The sequence below is a fragment of the Patagioenas fasciata genome, chromosome 7, assembly GCF_037038585.1.
Source record: "Patagioenas fasciata isolate bPatFas1 chromosome 7, bPatFas1.hap1, whole genome shotgun sequence".
Classification (NCBI taxonomy): domain Eukaryota; kingdom Metazoa; phylum Chordata; class Aves; order Columbiformes; family Columbidae; genus Patagioenas; species Patagioenas fasciata.
Window position 1 is genome coordinate 35,156,307 of NC_092526.1, and position 26,981 is coordinate 35,183,287.

At 45.9% G+C, this 26,981-nt stretch overlaps 1 long non-coding RNA gene across 3 annotated transcripts; it reads left to right on the forward strand.

Annotated features, from left to right (window-relative positions):
- On the forward strand, nucleotides 1–26,594 carry LOC139828454 (uncharacterized). Of its 3 annotated transcripts, none has more exons than XR_011740059.1 (5): nucleotides 1–64; nucleotides 6,906–7,041; nucleotides 11,368–11,663; nucleotides 12,611–12,681; nucleotides 18,060–26,594. It is a non-coding gene; the product is annotated as an uncharacterized lncRNA (long non-coding RNA). The 3 variants fall into 3 exon arrangements; XR_011740058.1 differs by lacking the exon at nucleotides 1–64 and adding an exon at nucleotides 6,648–6,752; XR_011740060.1 differs by lacking the exons at nucleotides 1–64; nucleotides 12,611–12,681 and adding an exon at nucleotides 6,648–6,752.
- The last annotated feature ends 387 nt before the right edge of the window (nucleotides 26,595–26,981 follow it).

Sequence of the window (26,981 nt, forward strand, 5' to 3'; positions counted from 1 at the left end):
TGCTGTTAGCTGAGCTGATGATGTGATGAGCTGCAGTGCCCCTGGTCTGATAAAGCCTTGCTGGGTAAGGAACACACTGTTGGAGAAGACATGAGGAAAAAGCCAAGACCTTGTTTCTGCTTCTCCCTGAGGATGTCCCCAGCTTGGTTTGGTCACCCTTCTTTGCCAGGTTTAAGAGGAGTTTGGTGCATGACTTTCTTTGTCCAAGCCCTGCTTTCATTCCACCTGGTGTGACTTTGTTGTTACAGTCAAGATCAAAGGAATTCTCATTTGCTTCTGATTTTTACTTCATGAGGAGGAGCATGACATAGGGGTGGAGGGGGCTGGAAAACATTTATAATTAAGTTGTCCTTTACTCTGGCATGGGAAAAGTTGGCAACAGGCAGCCCTCAGCAGTCGCTTACTTCATCCAAAGAAATCACGAGTTCTAAGATGACATTTTAGAGTAAAAAGGGAGGAGGAGGAAGACATCAAATCCGTGTCCAACTGAAGGTATTGTTCTTTTTTCTCCAGGGCCATGTGAATGGCAAAACATTAATATTTGCGTTTCCATTTCCCATTGGGCCCCATTGTTTGAGGGCTCAGTCCAGAGACAACTTTTCAGCTCACCTCTGTTTACTCTGAATTCTGGCATTGCTCAGCCCTTTGCTGAGCCTTGCCTTTCCGTTCCTTATATTGGCTCAGTGGGAAGGAAAGGCGGGCTAATTCTTCCCAACATGAGAAGACTCATTGTCCCTCTTGACCACCGTTCAAGAACAGCTGGTTTTGTTGTATTGTGGAGCTGTGTATTTTCTTTTTAGCAGCTTAGTGTTACTTAAAAGGCGGGTCTGGCCCAAGCATGTCTGCCTAATCAAGTGGTTGGCTTGCTGTGAAACTCAGCCTGAGATTTTAAATGGGAAGAGGTCCAATGACAGAGCAGGTCAGAAATCCCACTTGGCTCAGTTGCTTGCTTCTCAGTTCAAGATTTCGGACAGCAAACCCACCGTTTTTAGTAGTGACTGTGTGAACTTTAAGTGCATGGGTTCTGTGGAGAGCGCCACATATTCTGCTTGCATTGAAATGCACTGAAGTCTCAACTTGAGATTTTTATTAAAAACAAACAACAAACTTGTAGGGACTTTTTTGAGGCATTAAGAATGTCAGCAAGAGGTTTTTACTCCTCTTTCTTTTAAACTCTGCCTATGCTAGTCTTTGCAAGTGGTGCTTGAAGAGTTAGTGAATCTTCAAGAAGAATATGGGCAATGCTGCCTCTTACCTGTAGCTTTTGGCTCTGAAATCTCAGCAAGAGGGTTCCCTCATCACAGAGCAAGCCACACTGTGTGTTAGCTCCATGTGGATGAAGGCTTGCAAGACCTGTGGTTTCTGCTTGAAACTCCAGGTGAAATGAGGTGGGTGAGGATTTTTCCTGTGTGTGACATGGGTACAAATAGCTGATCCTCACCTCTGTTGACCTCCTGGAGTAGAAAGGCAGGTGACTGGCAGGCTTGTGTGCAAACATGCTGGGCTGGAACCAAAGGTTGCTGAAGTGAAGGAGAATCTAAGGCAGCCACCTGGAGGATTTACAGTAGGTCTTCCAGCCCTGACTTACTGGAAGTGTCATGGTATTAATACTTGGTATTTCTCACTGAGTCTTGCTCTTCAAGCAAAGTGGGAATCACAGCTTTTGTTAAAGCAGATTTCTGAGTCTCATGCAGGAGGAAAAAAAAAGCATAGAAACCTTAGACTTGGAAGAGAAAACAAATAAAACAGTAATACTTTGACTTTATAATAAGTATAATTATATTTAAGCTCCTTGCATAATTTCACAGTTGTCTGAGAGTGTTGAAAGCTCAGTTAGTGATAGCAAGCAGTACTGACATGCTGCAAGCAGAAATTGGCCTTTTGACTCTATGAGGATATTGAAGATGTTCTGGTAAATATTTATATTTTTTAATCTCCAGTGCTAATCAGAGCTGAGATTATTTAGCTCACAAGAGTTTATTAAAATAAACTCTGCACTGATTGCTTGCTTTCTGCATTTGGTGATTTTTCTACACTGTCCAGATGCCAAGAAAGCTGAGCTTTTATTGAGGTTGGATTTGCTGGAGTTGCTGCTATCTGCTGTAGAAGTTTGAAAGTGCTTGGTTGTCAGAGGCAGATGTTATTCCGGAACGAGAGGTCACCCTGATCTTTTTTGATGCTGAAATTAGTTAGCAATGGGAATCTTGGAATAGCAGTTATTGCATGGCAGTATTTTCTTCTCTGAAACAGCTGTTTACTAGAAAATGGTGCTTTCATGGTAAAGAGGGGGCAGTATGTGTGAGTTCCCATGGCATTGTTTCAGCTGACCTTCAAGGTCACACATGGCTCTGCATGCTTCTTCTGCAGCCCCTGGAAGGGCTTTTTTGGCCCTGTTCCTGAAGAACTGGCCTCTGGTTGTCACCATTCATACATAGTGCAAAGGAGATGAAAAACCATCACAGAGCCCTAGTGCTGTCTGATAAATGTTCCCATAGCCAAAATGCATGCTCTGAGTGTGCAATGGCTTTTCAGGGACAGGATTTGCATTCCTGAGCTGGTAGTAAGCAACTTGGATGGATTCGTGCTCTTCTTCGATTCTTATAAACTCATTTGGCAGTGATGCAAGTGCCCTGTGATGCTCTTGCAAGGGCTTGACTTGGTAATTCAGCTCTAACAGGAGCCTGGCTATATCTGTGAGAAATTTCCTACCCAAAGGAAAAGGTTCAGTGATTCTTTCTGCTTCCTTGCTATTAATGAAGTTTGCTAACACCTGCTTTGCAAGTTGAAAATTAAGCCCAGTCTGGGTCCAGGCAGCAGACCATCTCAGAACTGTGCCTGCTTTTGTGGGGTGTGTTGATCAACAAAGAGCTACAAAGGGTCAGGGAAGAGATTGTTTAAAAAGCAAGCAGAGCTTTGTAAATGCCACCCAAAGGCCTGGATTTCTGTGCAGAGCCAAGGACTGTTGCAACAACTGTCTTTGCTGCCAGGGCTTGTTTTTTTGCCCCTTGCACAGCTAGACTTGTGAGCAAAGGCTGCATGCCCTGAGCTGGAAAAACCAAGGACAAATAATGGCAGAATCTAGCTGCGAGGACAGAATAAATGAGCTATTTGAAAAGCAAAGCAGGACTCAGCACAGCAGTTCCAACAGAGCTGCCTGTGTCTAGGAGTCAGGGTGCTGTGGGCTCTCTTATGCCTTGAGGTACCTTTGTCTGCTTTTTTAATATCAGTCTTGCAAAGTTTGTAGGTTGTCCAGGTGTATTCTTTCAGCACTGTTGCATTTAGGCTCTGCACAGCGGTGAGAAGCTCTCAGTTCATCCTTAAGGGAAGAAAAGCATCACACTTTGGTTTTTAATATGGCTTTTTACTCACTATGGGCCAGTAAGAAATAAGGGAATCACCACTGAATAAGCTTATCTCTGGTTACTGCTTCTGAACGCTCAAACAAGCAGGAGAGGAAAAATATCACCAGTGCTACCCTGAGTTAGGAATACCCAGGAAAAAAACTTTTGTATTTCTACGTGGAAAAAACAAATTGCTGCTGTCATCTGTCCCCACCAGCACCCTTCTGTCTTATAGCAAATGTTTTTCAAGTCTGTCAGCCAGTTTTGACCTTGCTAAGCACCATACTGAGTCTTGGTTTGTCACCAGACAGGGTGAGAAAGGAGCAGTGGGGGGACATTCAGTTAAGTGCAGTAGGAATGAAGAGGGTGTGAAAACCAGGAAGAAAACTGTACTGCTGCAGGGTGAGCAGATGGAGGGGGAAGTGATGTTGCAAGACTCATGGGCTCTGCTACATTAATGGTGTTAATAAGCAGAGAGGAATGATGAATGGATTATACTGAAATGACAGGGTCAGCTGAGGGCAATGTTGCCCCTCACTTCCCTGCAGTGCCTGGGGACGAGCTGGGCTGTGAGTTGGGACCTTGCAGCTCCCTTCAGTAGCAGCTTGAACTGGTGAAGGCTTCAGTCTGGAGGGTTTTTTCTTCACAGTGGTGACTTTAATGTCTGCAACAGTCTAATGCTGAGCTCACCAATTCATTTTTGGCAAAGCAGCTTTGGAAGCACTCTGCAGTTACGAGTTGAGTTCTGGGGAAAGGGGTTCCTTCCTACCACCAAATTGCATTTTGGATCAAGGAACTCTTTCTCAGACTCTGAATAAAGTCCCTGAGTGGTTGAAGTGGCTACTAACCTGCCCTGTTCTGTGTAAAACAGCCTGGTGAAGAGAAAATACAGTAGTCTACAGAAGGGCTGGCCACAGGGCCTCTGGAAACTAGATGCTCTCCTGAGTTTTCTCAGCTGCAGGACAAGTTAGAGCAGGCTGGTGATCCCTTCTTCAAAGAGGAAAGGACAGATTTCCTTAATGAACCCAAACTGGCCTCACATTTCCTGATATGATGCTGATCACTCACCATCCCTGCAGCCTAGATCGTCTTTTCTGCTGAAGTCAACTTTCTGCTCTGGTTGCCAGGCTGGGGGAGCTCCAGTTCTTACCACTTAATTAATCTCTGCTGCAGCCTGGGGAGCCCCCTGAGATGCACAGGTAATGTTGTGTGGCTCTCAAATTCATGTTGGGCTGCCGGGCTCTGCAAACAAGGTAGTACCTCTATGGATTATATCATTTTTTCCGAAGAACCTCCCACTGTGTGATCATGTGAAGATAACTTAAAGAAAGCTAATGATTCCAAGAGAAAAATCAAAGAGGAAAAGCAGAAATAGAGCAGATGAACTCTTCCATGGTTCCAGGTCAATGGAGAGGAATGTGAAGATGTAATTCAAAGCATCGTTAACTTCATTACTGATAAGACTGTCCATCATTTATGGGGGGGGATGGAGCCCATCTCAAGTGTGTCCACAAGAGTTAGATCTGGTATCTGAGTGCCTCTTGTCACATCCACGCTTATGCTGGGCAAGAGAGTGGAGTCACTGATAGCAAAAAGAGAGGGGGTTGAAGTCCCCTAAGAGCAGGCTGGGGATGCTGGCACAGGAGCTTCATGGCTGTGTGAGATGTCTTACTGTGTGGTTACGGACAGCTGAAGTCCTGGTGAAGTATTTAGGAGGTCAGAGTGCCAGGGAACAGGGACAGATCCTGCAGCCTGAGCAGGGCAAGGATGCTGTGGCTCCATGCCCCAGACCCAGCCAGCGGCAGGGCTGAGCCTGTGTCCCAGGGATTTTCCTTACTGGTCTTCCTGAAAGAATTTGTTTTGAAGACTCAGACTTGCCTGAGATGTAGAAAATCCTGGTGGGACTGCAAGAAATGTGGTCCAGTTGGCAGTAAAAAGTGAGGCACTGTTTCTCTCTGCCTCTCACTAGTCCTCAGCTTGCACCAAGTATCTTTCTGTTCTAGTAACTGAAGGCACCTTCCTCCAACCCCTTGGGAGCAACTCAAACGCTGAATAAGGCTGGTACCTGCAGAATTGAAAGGTGGGGGATCACTAATGCCATGCCACAGGAGCTGCACAAACACCGGCGAGAGCTGTTGAAAAAGAAGTGGCTGATTTTCACTGCACTGCTGTATCCACTTGCACAAACCTGCACCGGCACACAAAGGCATATGGCTGCTTGTCTGCAGGTGCAAAGAAGGTGCATTTCAGGCTGTGAACTAGCAATTACCTCCAAGACATTGCCAGCTGAGCTATGTTCCTAGTCTCAACTCGAAACACAGTTTGGCCTATATCCAATGTCTTCTCTCCCTGTCCAGAGAGCTTGGTGCTCTTGTATTGCTTATTGTCCATGGGATATTGAGGCCTGGATTAAGGAGAAATGAGCAGAATTTACTTGCAGTGATGGTAAAAGGTGCTGCCCTGAGCATTGTCCTGATTGCTGTGGCCACCAGGAGCTGCAGGAGCAAATGAACTGCATCTCCCAGTACTTTTGTGTGACCTTTGAAACAATGCACGTGGCCACACCTAGACCTTCATCTTATCCTATCTGGGGATGATACCTGCTACCCCACGGAGTGTGGAAAGGGACCATGGAGGTGAATTAGGCTCTCTTGGGTGCCCTGGGGCAATCTGCTGAAAATAGTGCTGGGGAGATGCTGAGCTGCAGCTCAGATTTTGGCTTGAGGGTTTTTGTATGGCTAGCAAGAAGCACTTGGTGCCGCATAGATCCTAATGCGAACCATAAGAAGCTTCAAACATGCTTCTTGATTGGCAAAGTTCATTTCTGCTCTCCATCTCAGGCCAACATTGAGTACTATGGGTGGATGTGCAAACTTCTGGACAATGTGAAGAGGAAACGGGCTGTTTGCCTTGTGTGTGGCTCATTTAACTAGGTAGGTCATGCATGGCATTCAGTGAAAGTAGTGCTTTTTAATCTTCTGATCTCTGCCCCTGCCTTCAGCAGCTTTGCCGTCTGTTCAGACGTAATGTAAGGTGACAACACATGTCCCAGCAAAGGCTCATGTTTCTCCAAAGCTCCTCTTCTCTGCCTAGATCTACCAAGCAGCTCAGGGAAAGAAATTATGCAATACTTGTGACACTGAGTTATTTGCCAGTTGTAAAAGTTTTTACCAGACTTGGAGCTGACCATTTTAGGTAATCACATGTGAAATATGACGTTTGTCTTGATTTCCCTGGAGAATTTGGTACTTAAGTGGTTTTATCTTTCAGTGTTAGTCACTTAGTGTCTGGTTTTGCTGTCAGCTTAATGTGGAAGTCCTCTAGTTTCCTTTGATTATTTCTCGGGCAGTTCTGCTTCTTAGGGAGCATTATTGACTTGAGAGAAAGAAAACTGAAGGTCCATTTCCACAGGTAAGCTGAAGCTGCAATGGCTGCAGATAATTTTAAAAAATTAAATCTTTAACTACAGGACAAGCTGCTCTAAGCAAAACTAAGTGCAGAAGGTTTTGTGAATTTGATCATGACAACAGTGCTTGGCTCTTATATTTCTTCTGTCATCAGCAGGTCTCAACGTCCTTTGTGAAGGAAATCGGTGTATTTTCCACTGATGAATACAGGACAGGGTGACTGCTCAAGAAACCAACAGGGAAGTGGACCTGATCCCGCATCTGCTGTGTCCCCAGGCTTGTGTCCCAGCATGGTGAGGATTTATCCTTCTCTCTTTCAGCATTTGTATGTGTGATCATATCTGTACATGCTCAGCTGCCTGCTTAAGCCCAGAAAGGCAGGGTACCTGCATTTTATCCTTGGAAATACTTGTGGAATTTCACCCATCAGCAATGGAGTCAAGGGTGCTGTCTGGCTGCAATCTAACTAGAATACAGGCTTTTTTTTTTTTTCTCAGGATTGAATCTTTGGGGGTTCAATAGTTTAAGCTGACATGCTATTAATTTCAGACTCTTCTCAGCAAGGAAGAATTGATGGTTATTGTGCAAGGCCAGGTGATGTTTGAAATAGGAGCTGTGCTGTCACTGTAACTGAATCTTGGCTGCTCGGGAAGCCTTGGCTGGCTGCTGAGTCTGTACTGAATGGGTCTTACAATACAAATATTTGCCTGTGGATAGATGCCTTATTATTAATTTAAAGTCTGACATAAATCATGAGCTCAGAAATGCAGACTTAAGCTTCATGGACAAAAATAGATGTGGCTTCTTGCATGGGGAGCCATTCCGATTACGCTTCCATAATTGGATCATGTTGAAATGGATACCTTAAATTTAGTTACAAAAGGCTAACAAGAAAAAAATTCCAACAATTTATCACAGCCATGGTGCTATATTTAAAGCTGTCAGCATTTCCAGGCTATAGAGCGATCATAAATCCTAGTGATTTGTAACAGGCCATAGGAATCTGCCTTCACGTTGACATTTAGCATTTGAGTTCTTCGCGCTGGAAGTCCTTGATTCAGCAGTGTAATTAAGCCTTCACTTCCTTTTCAGTTTAGGAATAGCCCTGCTGCTCTTGTAGGCTTAAATGTAGGCATATACTTAAATGCACTGTTGAATCAAGGTCCAAATGCTTTATTTATTTCTTTCAGTAATCAACGCTGCTGTTGATTTGGAGTTAGATGTACTAAAATGTTCCTCTTGTGTTTCATTTAACTGAAATAAATGACTGCCTGGTCCTGTTTTGAGGCTGAGATTGTGGTACCTCATTAGCTAACAGATGAGAAGCACAGTAGTCAAAAAACTGCATTGAATGCAGCGCTCTGTGAACCTTTCCTACAAATGGCTTCCAGAGAAGCCTTTAGAAAAAGAAACACAATAATCCATAGTTTAGTGTCTCTTAAATCCCCTGTGTCTGCTGACATCTTCAGCCCAGTGCCATGCCTCTGAAAAAAGGTATAAATAACTTGGAAGGGAGCAGGCGTGGACTGACCATCCCAAGCAGGTTTCTTCCAGTTCTTCACTAGGTCATGCCTTGAAGCAAGAGAGTTTTTCCTTATTTTGAAAACTCGTGTAGAGCTTAATCTTGCAGCCTCTAGTAACATGGAGGTTCTCTTCTCACCAGTTTGAGTAAGGACTTTTCCATGGATAAAAACAGTAGAATACCTGTTAATTTAAATTTGGATCCATCTCCACAGTTCTGCTGCCTGTTGAAATTTCAAAACACAATAACAGATCAAGTCTTGATTTCCGCAAGTGTCTCCTTTTTCTTGGGTTACACCAAAGCCAGGTCTGTACGTCAGAGCACCTCTGAGCTGCTGGAAGAGGCAATGCCCACTGTCCATCCCTTCTTATCAAAGATGGAAATTGAGCATTGGTATCTCCTAAGAGGTTCCATGATTTGTTATTGAATAATATCTTTTGCTCTTGCTTGCAATGACCTCAGGTGAAGAAGACATTTTAGCTGCTCAAGAGCCCTCCAATGGAAAGATGTTTGCTTGAATTATGATACAGGTAATCCTGAAAGAGTCTGGCATTTGGAAAATTGGCAGAAGAAATAAGGCAAGGAGCAATGCTTCTGCCTGTGACTCTGCTTTTCTTTGTATTTTCATTTCCTACCTTCGTTGTTCTTCCCTGAAGTGATGTCAAGCCTCTGGAATGCACTTATTTATTAGCAGAGCAAAGAACAGTAAGAAAAAAATGCAATAAAAAAAGAAATTGCTTCTAAACCTGCCTTGCCAGGCATGCAAATCCTCCAGGAAACTAATACATGCCACAGCTCAGCAAATCACTGAGGAATGCAAGTTGTCCTCTTGGAGTAAACAGCACTCGGGAAGCCTGCTGAGATATGTGCTGGGGCTTCAAACCCTGCATCTCTACAGACAATGCTCCAGTGGTCATCTGGGTGTCCCATGCTGCCCTGTGTGACATGTGCTTCAAGGGCTCCCTTAGGTCTCAATTCACTTCGTGGATTTGAGCTCTGAGCTGATGGAAATGGGCTCCTGTGGCTGAAGAGCAGGACTTCAGTCCCCAGGATTCAGCAGCCTCCAGGTAGCACACAACTGTTGTATTTGCAGGTGGATTGTGTCAATCCCCACATTATGCCGGTCCTGTGGTGAGTCATTTTCCATGGCCTGCAACAAAAGGTGTGACTACCAAACTTTTTTACAGCCTAAAAGCTCTTTGCTTGCTTCAAAGACAGGATGCCCACAGAGGCTGAATTTCTCCCTGGAGGTCCAACCGTGCTGCAGCCTGTGCATAATGGTTGCTGACATGAGGAAGGGGTTTGCAGTCTGCTGGATATCTCACTGCTATTGCATTGCATGAGGTCCTGCAGAAGACGGGGTTGTCCTGCTGCAGATGAGACTTGCTTGATCTCAGAACGGACGGAAAGACTCCCTTGGTGTTAAGGGAATGGCTGTACCTTCTCTAGCACCTTGGGGAAAAACTGCATCACCCAGAAACTGTGCACCTCAGTGCTCACATTCATCATCTGGTGGGATTGCAGCCAAAGTGTTTTATTCCAGCAATGGCAGTTCCAGCATCCAGAGCCCAAGTAAGGTGTGCAGAGGATGGATAACAAAAAGCCTGGGAGAGAGAAAATGCAATGGTCTTAAATGACTCCTGTCTTTCTCTTCCTGTCGCCCGTCAGAGGGATCAGATTTATGGAACAGAGGTTCATTGTAATGGCAGGTACCAGCTTTGCCACCAGTAAGCTGCTGGGGATGGCACGGAGTGAAGGCCATCAACCCTCTCCCTGGTCCCGCTGCTGACCAGGCTTTGGGTGCCTGCCCAGGATGCTTGCAGTTACTTGCAGCATTTCACCGCTCGCTGCTGGGTTTTCTGTGCAATAAAACGTACATCTCCCAAGAGGGGTTTTTCAGGAAAGACTGTGTGTCTGCGTTCACACCAAGGCAGAAATCCTCTTGCAGTGATGATTGAGCAGCAGGAAAGACAGTGGTCAAAAACAGCCCAAGTTCAGACCTGCTCCTATTGAAGCTGGAGAGAGTATCACCTTCCCCGTCCTCTTGCCCAAGTCAGCTGGCACCAGGCATCTTGTAGAGGTTTTGGAAGAGGACCTGGCCTTCACATAAATAGGGAGGAACCTGAGCACATGTGATTTATGGACATGAGGAGAGACAGGCTGTCTCCCCCAGCCAATAACCAAGATAATTCACTCTCTCCAGATAATTCAGCTCTTGTGCACCCCACTCCCACTTCAAGAGCTGTTTCACTCTGCGCTGGCCAAGTAGGTTTCCCACTCAGTGCTCACCAGCAGACTGGGGTTCAAGGGAATCCCCCTAGACATGGTGTTCCCAGCATTGCCTGGGCAGGTGTCAGTGATGGGTGCACTTGGAGGGATGCAGACAGTCACGAAAGGCACTGTGTGGTCTTCCACTTGACTTTGTTGGCAGCCCACCTGTGTGAGGCTAATTGCACGCTTGAAGCAGTTTCAGAGGAATTAGTTGTCCATGGAATTAGTTTCCAAGGGAAAAGGTTTTGTCAATTAGTGTTTCCTAAAGCTGGGTAACTTTTCAAGGGGAGGAAAATAAGTCTGCAAATGTAGGAGTTTACTTCTGTGCTGGCAAGGGTTAATGCCAAAGGGACAGGGACCATTTTGGAGGGAACAAGAGTCTTATTGGGGTGTCATCAGTGAAAATCAGGCAGGGGATGAACAGAGGTGGTGGGTGGTCTGTATGTGCCCTGGGTTGCTTTTCTCAGTTGCCAGTTTCTAACAGCAGGCAGGAGTGGGGGAGCCAGGCAGAGTTTAACTCCTCCACTGCAAAAGCCAGTAGGTGATAGTTTGCACAACAAGTTCTCACTTGGAAACTTTGTTTTAAAGGGAAAACTGGTGTCCCGGCTAAACTGAGCTGAAACTGAAAGTGTCTGTGAGGTTTTTTGTTTGGCTAGCAACCGGCACTAGTAGTAATAGAGGGGAAAGGAAGCCAAACCAGCAAATTGCAAGTGCCCTGAAGTAAAAAATGTTCTCGTTCTCAGCCCGAACTTAAAACACATCATTAGGAAAAGGAATTATGGCATTTAACAGGAACTGTAGCCTTATTTTTCTACATTCCTTACAGGCCTAAAGCCCTGGAAGACCATGTCTCCCGTGTCACGTCTCAACCATGGCGTTCAGGTTCTCCTTACAGGCAGCAAGGTCATCTGCTACTGTTGTATGTTGTGCAACTACGTGCGATACTGTCACCCAAGAAAGATGCTGGGACTCTGGAGGAGAGTGTGACCATGATATGTTCCAGTGGGAGGTCTCTGGAAGCCTGATGCAGTAGAGTGGGAGATGGATATGCTTGCAGCAGCATCCTTGTTGTACCAACCCCCAGATCCTGCCACCAGCATAGAGCCACCCTGCAGACAACTGGTAAGCCAAGGGAACATCAGGGAGTAAGCCTAGCAAGTACCAGAGCAGACTTTAAAAGGTTCCTCCCTAGGGTAAGACTGAAAGACAAAGAGGCCTCTGTACTGCCCTTTGCTCAAAGCCAGTGTTTCATGGCATCCTGCCCCTTGCTGTTCCAGGGGTCATCACTTCCCCAGGAGTTTCTACTCCATTCAGTCCTCTCATCTTGAAACAGACCCCTTCCCTGCTCTCTTGCAATTTTCACTGAGATCAGCCATTACACGCTGAGCACTTCTTAGCAGGTATTACAGATCTGCCCCAAATATCAACACTTCTCAGTTGATGGACACTCCATAGTGAATTTTTTTTTTTTGACATATCTCTTGCGAAAAACAGCTTCCCTTCCCCCTCCACTCCTGACTTGCTGGCTTCATTTGAAATCTCGGATTGCTGGCATGATTCATGCAAGGTGCCAATAGTAGATTGAGGAAGGTATTGCTTTTCATGCTTCAGTTAAATTTATGTTCCTAATAATCGTTTGTTGGACAGAGTAAAGAAGGCTTAGTCAAGCAGACATCCCATCTGTAGGGTTAATAGCTGCAAGAAATGTTTTCCTCCCTGTGCTAGAACATCAAATGTGTAGTTAACAGCAAACATTAATAAAGCCATTACACAGAGATCGCAAGTAGAGCTCATGGGTTTGAATCAGCAGGACAGGTTATTACTGCTTGTGGGAAACAGTTGAATGTAAATGATATTCAGTCGTGTCACTGAATGCAGCGTTGCATATATATGTGCGAATGTGAAGCCCAGGCAGGGGACCACACTCAGCCTGGACAGCCATCATTCTTGGCCAACAGGGCCAGCATGGTGGCCTCACGTATGCCACGGAGTGCTCATGCCCTGTGCTAAGGGAACTGTGAAATGTAAATCTGTGCTGTGACCTGATTTTTATCCCCCAAACTACCTAGATAATGCAGAATCACACCATAGCCACCCAGAATGAGGAGATGGGCTGAACTTAGAGCAGAAAAGGAGCAAGGTAAGCAGCTGATACCTTTTGACGAGTTATGAAACCTTCTTCTAGAAAGATCTTCCCACTATAAAAATAGCATTCAGGATTCTCGCTCAAAGTGAGGTTGCTTGGCGCTGCTTCGGCTATCTCCACATGGCTCTGTGGGCTCCTGTCCATAGAGACTTCAGAGTGGAGCTTTGAAGTTGTCTACCCTACCCTCAACGTGCCTGCTCTCACTTTGACCTTCCTTACACAAAAATAGCTCATTTCAGCCACAGAAAATATCAAAGGTGTCAGACAATGGCTGAGTCCCTGTTCTCATTGAAGTCAGTGGGAACTCTGCCATGGTCTGCAGGAGAAACGCGATCAGACCAGCAGGGCCCTATAACAGACCTCATGCCCTAGGAGAGTGAGGACCACTGACAATAAGCTGCAGTGGCTCAGGAGATCACCAATAAGATGGTGGGGGACCCCTTTCCTCTCAGGGACATATGGGCAAATCCAACCTCCTTTTGGTGGCCTGTGGGAGCTGTAAGACAGTTCCTAGCATGCAGAGGTCACAGCAGAGGATAGAATCTCTTCAAGTCTTTTTGAGAAATTGCAAGCATATGTTGGGAACACTTTACCTCCTCATAGTGAGACTAAAATTTTGGAAGCCCAGTGTGTCTAAAATTTTTGCTAGGTGTTTTGTTTTTTTTTTTTTGAGGCTTGGGTTAAAAAAATATATCAGCTCTCCTCACAGATCTTACCTTACCCGTGACCTTGGACTGCACAGCTACAACAGCGCTGCCATTAGAAAAAAATAATCTTTTGAGCCTGTGGCTGGAAATACCACTCCCAATCCAACTGCCAATTTCTCTGCTGGAGCTCAGGCTCTGTCAGAAGAAACTTGCAGTGGTGTTTCTGTTCACAACCTTCTCTACAGGCAACACGGTTCAACATTAGAGACGATGAAACAAAAATAAGAGGAGGAAGCTAGGATGCGGGAACATAATCAAAGGCATTAAGCCTTTTAAGATAGCGTCTGTCCTAATATTTACAAAGTCTTTCCAAAGCCAAAAGACTTCTTCTGGACTTCAAAAACTCAGTGCTCCTCTGTTCTTGTTTATGGCCTTGATGCCAAAGAAAATTGAGAGGCTGATAAACACCATGCACCCTGCCATGCTCTGTCAATGGATGCCTTCCTTAGGATTAAGTGCCTAAACAACATAAAAGTATTTTCATTCTGCTTTATGTTCTCATCTGTCTCCTGAACAATTACTTCCAGATTTATATAGGAACATGAACTCAGTAGGACTTGGGTTTTTTCCTGCTTTTCCAACAAGCTGCAGTGCCAGTCCATTTGTAGAGTGTCTCCTTCTGGCATTGTCCTCAGGTGTTCATCTTGTAATTGTCCCTCAGGTGGGAATTCAGTCATCTGAATTCAGAGCAAACTCCAGCTGACCAAGCAATGGCTCCCCTCAGAAAAGTAAACTTATTTAAAGGGAGCTTTCACTGTAGACACTCGATGTTCAGTCTCCTGGGCTGTCTGGACCCTAATTAGAGAAGGAAATTGTGGACCAGGAGAAGGAAGCTGGCAGGACTCACAAATACAGGTTCATGCCAGGGTTACAGTCTTCTGGATGGATGCCGCATCAGGTGGGTGATTAGTGGCTCCAGTCCCACTGCTTGGTTATAATGGAATAGAAGTCCTTTAATTGTGTGTTAATTAGAGCTAATTGCTCACCAGGAAGGAACTCAGGCCCTCCTAGCTGATGCTGGAAAGCAGAGATAGAGGAGTGCTCCAAAGCAGGGCTTCTGCAAAGGGCGATACTTGGCAGGGAAGGGCTGTCCAGCTCATCTTCCTTCCCTGGCACCTGGGTCAGGTCTAACCCTGCACTGATCTGGCTTGTCTGGATCTGTGCTCTGCTCCTAGGCTGGCATCAGGCTCAGCCCATCTCTTGTCAGCATCCCAACAGCGACAAGTGTTTTCCAAGAACTGATTCAGAGAAGCAGCGTCGCCAGAGGCAGGACCCACAGACAGGAACACAGGTTAAGGTTGGGCAGTTGTGGATGGTAGGCACAGCCTCTCTCCTGCTAGCACCCCTGCTCCTAAATCACAGGTACCTAGAGCTGGTGCTGCTCTGTGTCTGCAGGAACACAGCTGCTCAACCCAACCTCACTGGAAATGGAAGGCACAGACCTCCTCCTGCTTCAGACCTCTGCACTGCATGAGAAATTACCTCAGATCCTTTTTTCTGGTGAGAACATCAGACCAATTTTAGCTCGAGGCTTTGCAATGGGCATGGAGGAAAGATGGAGAGAGGCAGTGGGATCTTGGATCTGTGGTGTGAGGAGAGGACGGACATGCACTCAGCAAATGCCTGGCACGGTATGGCACAAAGCAATGGCAAGCAGGAGTCGAGCTGGGCTGTGACTTTGTAAGAGAAAGGGAACAGGCCCAGCAGAATCGACAGCCTGAAAGTGAGTGCTGACCATGCCCCAGCTCAGGATAAACGCGTGGGGTCGGGAGTCTGGCTCTTGTGGATCAGTTGTTGCAGGGAGGAATGTGAGCAATTTCTTGGCACTCTTTCTCCCCAGGATATTAGCATTATAAAGGGAGTTGCTGAAATGCAGTAGTTCAGATACGCTGTTGTTGGCACCGTTCACCATCTCTGGGGCTCTTGGGTGTGCTCTGTGCTTTTCCAGTTGTTATTGTCTAAGGATGATTTGACTGTTCCACACATCTCACATACAAGGAACCCTGAAAGAGTTGAGGAGGATGTCTGGCAGGAGGAGATGGGATAACACCCCCGTTCAGCGCTGCAAAACCTCCTGCTCACTCTTTCTCTGCAGGAGGTGAGCAACCTGAAGCCTGCAGGAAAGGGTCTCTTGGCAAGGACAAAACAACAGATTGGTGCTTTCTTTCCTTTCCTGATGTATTTGAAGGGATCCCAAATGGGTCTTTGTGTCTCTTCTGGCTCTAGTTCACACTAGGTATTTAAGCCTAACGAGCCTGTAATTATATCCAGGGCACCCAAGGATGAACAGAGAATCAAAAACTCAAGGACAGGTATTTTCAAGGCAAAAATGTGGATAGACTCCAGGGAGATATCTTCCTCTGTGGAAAGTTTGGACCCTGACTACTGAATGTTGTTTTTTGGGGTTTTTTTTTTGCCCTTTAAAAAAAAAAAAAAAGAAAAAAAAACCAAAACAGAAAAAACACCACCAACAGCCAAACAAAAAAAAACCACCGCACTCTGCCTTCTTTTACAGCAAGTTGCAAAACTTTACTGCTTGTCAAGCACCCTCAGTACCTGTCCCTCCTGGGACAAAGAGATTTACTGTCATTATAGCAGACTCACCCAAGTGCTTCAGGGCTTGAGTGATGCTGGGCACAAATTCATGCCCTCGGTCATTTTTAGCAGCACCTTAGAAAAGACTTCTTGTCCTTTCCATCACAGTCATACAAATGATGGATGCTCTGGGAAATCACACTGCAATCAAAACAGGGCTAGAAGAATGGTTGTTTGTGATCTCACATCCCTCAGGGTCATCATTTCCAATCCAGTTTAGATTAAATTGAGCCAAAAAGCTTCTAGATTGTGCAGTTGTAAAGTAGCCAAGAATTAATGAGTTTTCATGATCCCAGGTCCCCACTGCAATTTCTTCTGCATTCTTCTGGCCACCCACATGCATGGAACAATGAATGTGCCCCGTTTTGGGGACTATTGGATGATCAGTGAATGTTTATAAACTGAAAATTGCCCTTTGAGCCATTGAAAAGGCACTTTGTCCTCATCAGGAAGGACTGCTGTAGCAGCAAAGGAAGCTGGCAACCCCTATCACACTGTGTGGGCTCCTGCGATGAGGATGGAGATGGAACAGCTACATACCTCTTCAAGCCTCAACCAGTGGGAGAAGCATTTTAAAGCATTGAACTAATTTCTTAAAAACAGGCGTGTTAGTTTTTACATTCATTGTTAACTCAGAAGCCTGGAGAACCTCAATCGTAAAGATCCACGTGGAGGTTGTGTTTCAACAGACACACAGCTAGGGTTCAAAAGTAAGACTTGAAAAGCAAGACATGTGCCAAGCTTGCTGAGAGATGGCAAGGCAGCTCCAAGACCTGCTTGGGAACATGAAGGGAAAAGGTTAATGAACAACTGAGCAAACCTTATTTCCTTGACAACTGAGTAAGCCCACAGCCCTTGCTGGGTGTGCAGAGGTTGGAATTACAGGGAAATGAGGCAGCCACCATGTTGGCTTTGCTGGGCCACCAGTTCTGGCTTCTCCAACAGTGCTGTAGATGGGAAACAGCCCTTTGGGCATCTCCTCCTATTCTGACAACTTCTCAACGCTTCCAGGTAGGAGCAACCCTTTCATCAGTAGCATGCTCTGGTCCTGTGGCTCAAACAAGAAGCCCTCTCTGTCTGAACATTCCCCAACATGCACAGCTCCTGCTCCAGCAAGGCAGGTGCTGTGTCAGGGTACACCTTCAGGTATAGTCACAGGGCAACCACAACTTCTTTTCTTTGGGCTACAAAGTTTTGGAGCCACAGTGCCCTGGAGGGAAGGGAAATACCCCTGATTTTCTTTTTAGCTTATTTCTTGGCTACAGGTGGTGTTTCATCTGCTTTCCAGTTAAAAAGATGGAGGAAGAGCACCTAACAATATCCTTTGCACTAAGGAACATTTCATCCCTTGGGGCTGCCATTCCTGTTCTTTATTTGCTTCATAAACTTGGCTGGAGCCCTGGTTCCCTTCGGCACTCACCCCGGCTTTGTTTCCAGCCCCGCAAGGAGGAAAGGAGTGGTAGAGCTATTGCATGGGTTGTCCAAGCCCCACAGTCCTGAAGTTGCAGCAGGTAGGTGAGAGGCCACACAAGGAGCTGGGCAGTGCTGCTGGAAAAGGAGATGGCACATTCTTCTGCAGTGGCAGGAGCAGCTTGGGAGCTTTCTGTCCTCTGTGGAGAGCAAGGATGGAGAAAGAGGCAACTCTGAGCTTCCAGAAAAATATGCAAAAATCTGTAGAGTTTAATGCACTTGACGAATGATATAACAGACTTGTCTAACAAAGAGCGAAGTGTTTTATGGATAGTGACATGAATGTTAATGGTAAATTAGTTAGGAAGTCCAGTGAAGCATGACACTAATCAGGAAAGGTGAATGCATCTACGCTTTAAAGTAGGTGATTGCCACTGAATCATCCCAATTTGCTGCTCAGCAACAGCTGGTACAGCTGGAGGTACAGCTGGTACAGCGGGAGGAAGGCTGCTCATTGCCAAGGGGACCTGGTGAGTTTCACAGCTCTGATGACTGTGTCTTGAGACTGTTTTGCAAAACCCTGGGACTAATTAAAATGCCACTCGAGCAAGATGCGGTGTTTATGGATGTAAAACATGAAGCTGAATTGCTTTTTTTCAGGACTGAGCAAAGGTGAAGAGTCTGAAAGTGAGTGGTCCACAGCTGACACAGGCACATGAAAGTCCATCATGACTTTTGCTGCTTCTGAAACAGACCGACATTCACTCTCTCCTGTGCCAGGAGGGTCACAGGTCCACAGGTAGTATGCTTTAAAGTGTGTTTATGAACATACATACACAGTTTAAAACATATACCTATATATATGCATTATATTTGTATAACAAGTAACAGTTCATATATGTTTTAATAAGCATATTCTAAAAGCCCATGAATTCTCACTGTACTAATTACAAAGTGGGCCATGCCTAAACTTTCCTATTATCCCTGTTCCTTATGATGATTTTGAGTAAGCCAGACTTGACTATTTTCATTCAGTCTGAAGCAAATAAAGAAAATAACAGCGAAGTGAAACGCGTCGTTATCTATAGGCAAATCAGTAAGCCTTCAACTCTGCAAATGATTTACTGAAATTTTTGATGAAGTCTGAATGGGTGAACTAAGGAAGGCAAAACTGGGAACAGCATTTGGCATTGAAAAGGAAAGTAAGGTTGGTCTATTTTTGTAATCATTTTTCTACAAGAATTACGCTTTTCTGAAGCTTTATGATGCTTGGATGTAACTTTTGATATACTTTTAAAATGATGTTTTCACCCCAAATTAAGATTGCATTGTAAAGATATCTGTGACAATCCAATCTGATCACAGCTGCTACAACACTCATGTTAGTTTTGCTACTACCACAGCACTAAGTTCTCCTTCTGGAGTGGGCTGGGAGGGATCCAGGCTTTTCACACTGCTGATGCAATCCTACCTGAAATTTTTCGTTTTCTGAAAAGCTGAGATGTGCGAAAAGATATACCTGCTTCTGCTCAGGCAAGAAAGCCACCTGCGAGAAATCAATGATGTAGCTTACGTTTTAGTTCTTTTAAGCAAATAATGAATGTACATGACACCTTCTTCCTGCTCAGCTGTGGCTTTTGTGAGGCATGAAGATGAAGCCATCAAGCAAAACTGAGCGGTTTGTCATATAAATGTTCATCTGCCACCTCCTACCCTTTCCCCACTTCCAAAGCACAAAATAAGGAATTTGGACCCAAATCAAAAGGGTTGGTGGAGTTGAGTCCAAATGGGCCCGATGTCTTGACCAGGCTATGGCTCCAAGGGAAGATGCTTGAGCTTGGGTTGATGTTGCACCTCTGGATCCCATCAGAGAAGATGGAGAAATGCATCTGGATCTGCTCAGGGACAACATCTTGGGCTCTCACAATGCCTTCCTGTTGGTGATGCCTTAAAGCTGTGTGTTGAGTTTCCTAAGGCTGTGAGTTGAATTTCTCCTGGCTACCCCCAAAAAATATTAGCTTTCAATGGTGGTATTGAAGCCAAATTTTGGAACTGTTCCTCCCATCACGGTGAAAGGCAGCAGCCAGGCTCCCTCCACACTGGCTGCTCGTTGCTGCCAGCATCTGTCCTCACTGAAAGGAGTTTACACTTTGCTGAGAAACCATCAACCTTGATCTGCAAGTCCTCCTGCCCTTTCTCTGGGTCAGAACTCACAATAAACAACCTCAAGGTTTGAGGGACACCAGCATTCACCGAGGAGGCTGCTCCCTACTTCTCCAGCATCCAGCTCGCACTGTCTAAGCGTAAGATACAGCCTTGTAGTGTTAAAGGCTGTGATCAAAGTAAATCTGTGCTTTCCTGTTTGTCCCAGCTCCTGATGAATACAAGACCTGATGTGACTAGATAGGAGCGGTGAACGTGCTCTTGGTGAGGTGGAGACTTTTTGAACTGAGGACAGCATGGTATGAAAAGCACATCTGTGTTTCCCCAGCCCACCCACCTCCTGCAAATCTTCTGGGGTGGGAAAACCTCCCTTGAACCAAAAGTTTTGCTGGAAGGAAGGAGTTGAGGGTAACACTTGGATGTTCAGAGCTCTGTGTCAGCATAACTTTGGTTCTTCTTAAAGCCCGGGAAGAAATAACTCCTAGAAAAGCAGTAGCGCTGGCTCTGTCGATTCAGCTTGGTTTGCACAGGACTGTTTGGGTTACAACTGCATCAGGTTTGCTTATGATTTTTCAGGCTGTATTTCTGCACCAGCCGAAACCCTGGAGGAGATAACATGGGTGTCACACAGCCTGATGGAGCTATAGCCAGCCTCCCTGTCCATCTGTCTCCTCCTGCATTGCCCTCTAAGCTCCAGAGGGTGTTGTGGGACCCATCCCTTGCGACCTGGGAGAATGCTTTTGGATCCAGGTTGTTCTGTGTCTAGGCTTTTAATTACTGGTTTGCATTTGCCCAACCAGGCTGAGCCAAACGCAGCCCCACCGACCCCAGGGAGCTTCAGCCAGGAGTGAATTTGGCCCGAGATATTTCTATCACAAAACCGTCAAAACCAATTTCCTCTGATCAGACTGATTTGAAATCCCAGTGGAGGAAATTCATCTACTGCTGGTTGCTGGATATAATGGCAAATAAACATTAGAGGCAGGAAAGCCTGGCTAGAGATGAGAAATCTCATCTTGTGATGAGAGGTTATGAACCTTTCTTATCTCTTTGGGTTTCATAACGAGAAGTCTGACGTGGCAGCAGCAGCTCACGCCAAGCAGTCTGTCCCCAAGCCCCTGCTGGGTGCTGGGATGTCCTGGGGGTGGCAGAGAGACCAAGGGCTGGGGACACTGCCAGGGGACAGCCAGCCATGCCCCTCCGAGGTTTGTGGTGTGACTTGGGGACAGGGCAGTCCCACCGCAGGGTGGCCATGTGATGCTGCATGGCAGTACTCGTGTCTCCTCCAGGATGAAAGATGTGATCTTTGCATCCCCGAGGCTGACTGCTAGCATGCCAGATGTTTTCTCATGCCCTGGATGGTGGTGTTGAAGGATGAGGTGGGGAGGAAACATGCCAGCATTAAAGCCATGGTGGATTTAACAGTAGATACTTTATCTGCTGCCAACATCCAAGCAAATGCCTGTGGGAATGTGTCAGCTGGTATGCCCATGCTGACTGCTGTTTTGGGGTGCAGCAGTGGGATCCTCTGGTGTGGGAGCTGGCAGTGGAGCAGCTTTGTTCCCTTCTCCTCCTGCTCATCTTGTCCTTAACTGGGGTATCTCCACTTGTCGGAGCCCCAGGACCCCGCTGAGAGTCACAAGTGACCGCTGCTCTGGGCATACGGTTCCTCTCCATGCCATGCCAGACCCCACCACCTCCATCCCATCTCATGTCTCTGGAAACGGTGTAGTTTTTGATCTTTTTTGCTTACAGTAGCTGCTACATGTCTGCTGAGTGAATTAAACCATGCAGATGAACCCATTCCACCAAGCTCCCATGGGAAAGCAGTGGCAGAACCAAGAGTTACCACCCCGTCCCCTGACTCCCATCCCTGCACCACGGCTGGCATTGCAGCAACCAGGAGGAAATGCTGGAGCTTAAGTGATTTAGCTTGGGGAGTGAGTGAAATCTACTTATACGGGCTAATTGATAGCAAATGATTCCTTAATTAGAAATTACAGAATTGCCCCCTAACTTATGAGGAAGAACAGAACCAATGGATTGAGGAGCTGAGGGGTATTTTTTGTGGCCGCTGTTGATCTTCCTTCAGAGATGCTCTTGCCAATTAACTTGTCATGACATAAATTTGTTTGCCTTAAAATATCCAGCTAGAAGTATTTTCAGATACATTATTTAAGGCCTGAAAATAAATATTGGATGCCCAAGCTGCCTTTTGTGAAAGCTCAGAGCAGCTTGCCTTTTCACTCAATTATTGATCGTGCTTTCCGCTGCATTGGAGATGCTACTGCATGCACAAGGGAAAATCCCAGCTTGTTTACTTGCTCATTTTATTTCTCCAAGTCTCTAAAAACTTATCCAGCAATGGATTTGGGATGTTTATCACAGCAGAGAATTTATTTCTGACGCTAAGGTCCCATCAGGGAGCTTCCAGCAACCAGGTATTTCTCGACTGTAGGCACTATGGATGGGCTGGTGTATTTTTATTTAAAGAAGAAATGCCAGTGAATGGCACAACACATTTTCACCACCACCAGGAAAGGTAAGCATTGCACATTTGCTAGCTGGATGAGCACAGAAGAGCTACCAAAGCCTGGCTTCTTCAGTAGCCAGGACTGACTGCATGGTCTGATGGATGCTTTTCTCACATTAGGGACTTCCGTGTCTCTCTCAACATGGACTTTCTGATGTTTAATTAAGTCTGAGCATCTCACAAGATTTTTTCCTCGCTGAGACATTTACAGAATCTTTCTTCTCAACGCAGATGTTATTTGATATAAAACTTTGCCAGGACATATTTGTCCTTGGAATCGCCATGCTCATGTTAGATTTGATTGCAATTAGCCCTGGAGGCTCTTCAGGGAGGAGAGCAGCCTGTCAGCATGGTGGATTGGACCTCATCTTCTGCAAGCATCAGCAGAGAGAAGTGGTAAAGGCTCATAGCAATCAAGTAGCCACAAGTTGTGAGAGCCAAGGAAGTGAGATTTGTAAAGGGGGAGAAACTGTATAAACTTTGCTTTGAAAGACTGCAAATATGCTTACAGATCTATCTGGGGGTTGCAGTCTCTGGGCCAGCAGGCTCCCAGCCCCTTTGAGATGCCACTGCCCAAGAAGTGCTCACCCTTGGCTTTGTGTCAGAAGATCTGCCAAGAATTTGCCAGCGGAAAATTGGTTAGCTTGGCTGTCTTGCTTTGCAGCCAGAGCTTTGGCAGAAATGGCATGTCCACGGGGAAGGTTTCTGTACCCCATGTGTCCCACAGAAAGCTGCTCTGATGGATACTTCTTGAGCAATGGGAGCCCCAGCATCACCCAAGATGGATCCAAGCGTTGTCAGAGGCAAAAATAACACGAGACCAATTTGTTGCATAGGGGAATTCACTTTGCATCCCTGCTTCTTCCCACATTGTGAATTGGTACCACAGAGCTTGAATACACTGTGGACTCGTGGCCCTAATTAATATAGCAGACAAGCTGGCCATGGGATGCCACCAGACAGGCTCCAGCCACAGGTCTGGCCACCAGCAGATCTGCAAAGTCCTCACTGATTTAAGACTGACAGTCAAAGCCAGCGGGAATTTCACCCTTGACTTCAAAGAAACCAACATTTTGCCCCAAACCCTGCTTCTACCATCTGCTGCTCACCTGTGACGCTGGCCCCAGCACAGGCCACAGCACAAATGGAGAACACGAGCCCTGAATCTTTTTTACCCAATGATGACCAGGACATAACCAGCCCGACTGATACCATCTCCATCTGCTTTAACAACTTCCAGCCCCAATTTTTCTGCTTTTTAAATGGGAATAATGCCATTCATGCTGGTGGTGATTCCTCTGATGGATGCTAAAGGGGAAGCTCAGCTTTTTGGGCTGACATTGCTCGATTGCTGTTGTTATTGCAGTGAAGGGTATGATTCCTTAACATCCATGCAAATAATCCCATGGCACTGGGAACTAAATGAGAGCTCAGTGCTGGCCAGCTGGAAAAGAACTGGGCATTTCTTCACCGTAGAAAAGAAGTGCAAATAATGGACTCATAAAAGAGGGAATGAAAAAAAAATGTAGACCAGAGGGCTTTCTGTTCTCCTTTACATGCTTATAAAAAAGCAATTCAGGCTGGGCGCATGCATTTATTAAGCAAAAAAAAATTCTTGTGACTTCATTTCTTTCTAGGGCAGTTGAGCAAACTGCTCGATATGCCGTGACCTTGAAACATAATGAAGCATTCAAAAGCAAATCCGGCGGCACAGAAAGGAAGTGTGTTTGACCATGCAAGAGGAGGTACTGAGGTCCAAGTAAGAAACAGCCAAGTGGTTATCTCTGATGGCTTAAATCTCATCTAGGCAGCACTGTTTACAAGACCCCCTTTGTTAAGAGTGCCACAAACAGTGCAATGTGTAGACAGCTCTGCAGAAGGATACCTGACACCATGGCGCACATCTGACATTTCACATAATTTTATAATGATATAACTGAGTCGTGTTGCTCTTTGCCCTTGTCAGTATGTAATAACTCCCAGGACAAGCACCTGCATGTCCAGTAGCAGTGACCATTGCAAAATGTCATCTGTCCGAGTCACTGCGTCATCATCCTTTGGGCTGCACCAAGGAGGGGGGTCAGAGGATGCCTCGTGTAGGTAGGACAGGGTTTGCATGAGGTTATGGATTTAAAACCCAACTAGGGGTGCTGGGGGCTAACGAAGGAGCTTTGAACTGGCACATTGCGCATCAGCATCACTCCGTGTCCCTTTTCCAGCAATAAATGTCCCCAGTTTTACTTGAGGCAGTTTTGGGGAGAGAGTGCTTGGGTGAACTGCTGCTGGTGTACGGTGGGGAGACCTGGGATCTCCTGTTGTTTGCATCAAGGTGGAGAAAACCACAGGCAGCTCTTCTGACAGATCATCACGTTAAGTGGGGTTAATGGTGTGAAACAGCTGCTCCAAACAAAAGCCAGTGCAATCATCAATTCAATTAACCACATTGATTAATACAGGAGCTTGGCAAATGACATAAATGAAGCTGCTCATCACTGAACATGGGAAATTACCGTGTCTTACACAATTAAAACGAGGAAACTGCCTCCTGTTTTATCACGGTGCTTCCTGAAAGGTAGAAAGGATCTGGCAGCAATTCAGTGGAAGGAAATAAATGTTGGGTGTGTCACTCCGCAGCACTGCTAAATGGCTCTCACTCCCCATGTCTTTGTCCCAGAGAAGATCTTTAGATATGTAGGTGGAAATCTGGGAGTCATCAGCCAAAACTGATGGAGAAAGGGCTGCTTGGAGCCTCTGAGGGACACAGGAAGGCAGCCTAGGACAACATTGCACTGAGGTTCTCCTTGGCTGCAAAACATGGCTTTCTACTCCTCTGATTCTCTCCTGCAAGCTCTGGGCCTGATCCAGACCCACAGAAATCTGTTGAAGACTCTTTGCTGACTGCAGCAATCATCTCAAATCCCACCACGCTGCTCAATTTGTCGGTTTGCTGGGGCAGAGAGTGTAGGTGGGAGCCCATCTCTCCTTTCTCAACCTCATTTCAAGGTTCATGGCAATGCATCAATAATCGTGCCCTTCTGCATGCCCCTTCTGCTGGGCAGGGATATTTGTCCATCTACAAAGCCATCATAAACAGTACCGATTTCTCCCTTCGCATCAGCTTGGTTCTTTCATCCCTAATGATGATAAAATAGACTCATCTTGGTGGTTAGTTTTAGATAGAGCTGTCATTGAGCCTTGGCATTTTTTGCAGCTTCCGTCATTCTGTTGCCAGGAGAATCTCCATTGCGAACAAAAGCTGTTTTATTCTGTGCAATCATCAGACTCAGGGAGGAAAATAAACTCTCTATGGGAAACCGCAGGGCTGCAAGTCTCGCTGTTAGAATTGGCCAGCCAGGGTGGGAGGTATGGACAGGGGATTGCTTGGCTTATAGTGAAAGAGTGACAAAGGAAAACGAAGAGTGATATTTACTGGAAATGGTTGGTTAAAATAAAGGATATTGACAGAGTATCTTTCCAGGACGAGAGAGGTACAGATGCATGTGCGGTGCAAAGCTTCCCGAGAAAACTCCACCACCCATCCCCACGATGCAGAGTGAGCAGCGGGTAGGGGCTGCACAATTTGATGCATGATGGTAAGGATGAGGGATGCAATGGGGGCAGGAATGTGTGTGCAAGGTAGCAGGAGGTGTGCAAGGCTGCTGCAAAACCAAGGGCAGCGGCAGTGGGGTGGAAGGATACTGTAGGTTTTACCTTGAGGACCCAAGAAGGTACAAGCCCGGTCCCCAGGCCTCTCTTATCTCTCACCTGCACCTCTTTGCTTTCTTTTGTTCATTCATTCAGCCAGTCAATGTCAGGCAGCCAAAGAAATTAAAAGCCTCTCTGGAAGCCCTGTCATTTGCTTTGTGTACTTCCTCATCAGGCCTACAAAAAGTATTCTCTGTTATTAGTAGGAAGAGATCATTACCTGGCCGGATGTTTGCCATCACCTTACAAACACTGTGGATGAAGGCTGAGCAGTTTTCACAGTGGTCACAAGTGACTTGCAGCTTTCCCATCCTGCAACTTTCCTTCCCCTTTGGCACCAACATGGCCCCAGATTTATGAAGGTTAATGGTTACCCCAGCAAATGTGTCTGGAGGATGCTGTGCCCAGAGTCTTGGGGAAAAGCAAAAGTAGAGGACAGATTTGCAAATATAGCATGGGAAATTGCTGCTTTTGCCTTCAGTCATGGCAATGGATGGAGATCTTGCGTAACATTTGCAGCATGTGGCTGAGGAAGGAATGGAAAAAAAACAAACCACCAAACTCTTCAGACTCCAGCTACAAAACCAAATTGGGTAAATGCACATTTGGAGTGGAGACGGGTGTTGAAGGAGTAAATCAGCCCTGCTTTCATTATAGCCTGGAGTAACATAATTCAGAAAATAAAGCAGAAAAAATCCATTTGGGGAGTCTGACAGAAGGAAGAAGATGCTTTGTTTGCCCATTCGAAATGCACCGAGACTTATTTATTAGAAACTTTTGGTTTTGAAATGTGAAAGTTATACATACAAAATAAATCTTATCTGAATAATTTCTTTACTTTATTCTAGTCATAAAATCTGAGTACCCAGACCAAGCAGAGTTCAAGCACCTGTAAGTACCACCTGTGTCAGCAATGCTGTGGAGCCTGCCTTGCTCCCTGCCAAGGGATGCAAATAAATAAAGAGCTGCTGCTTCCTGTGAAGGCAGCAATAGCTCTGCCACCTGCTTCCATAGGACAAGATCTGTCTTAGGTTGGCATGAACCAAAAGGGACTTCAAAACTTGCCAGCTATCCCTATCCCTATCCTTCATCATTAACCATCATGCCTGTAATTAATTCGCAGCAAGGGGAAGATTGGCCTGAGAAGAGCTCACCCCGGGGAGTCTGCTGGGCTTGCTGTA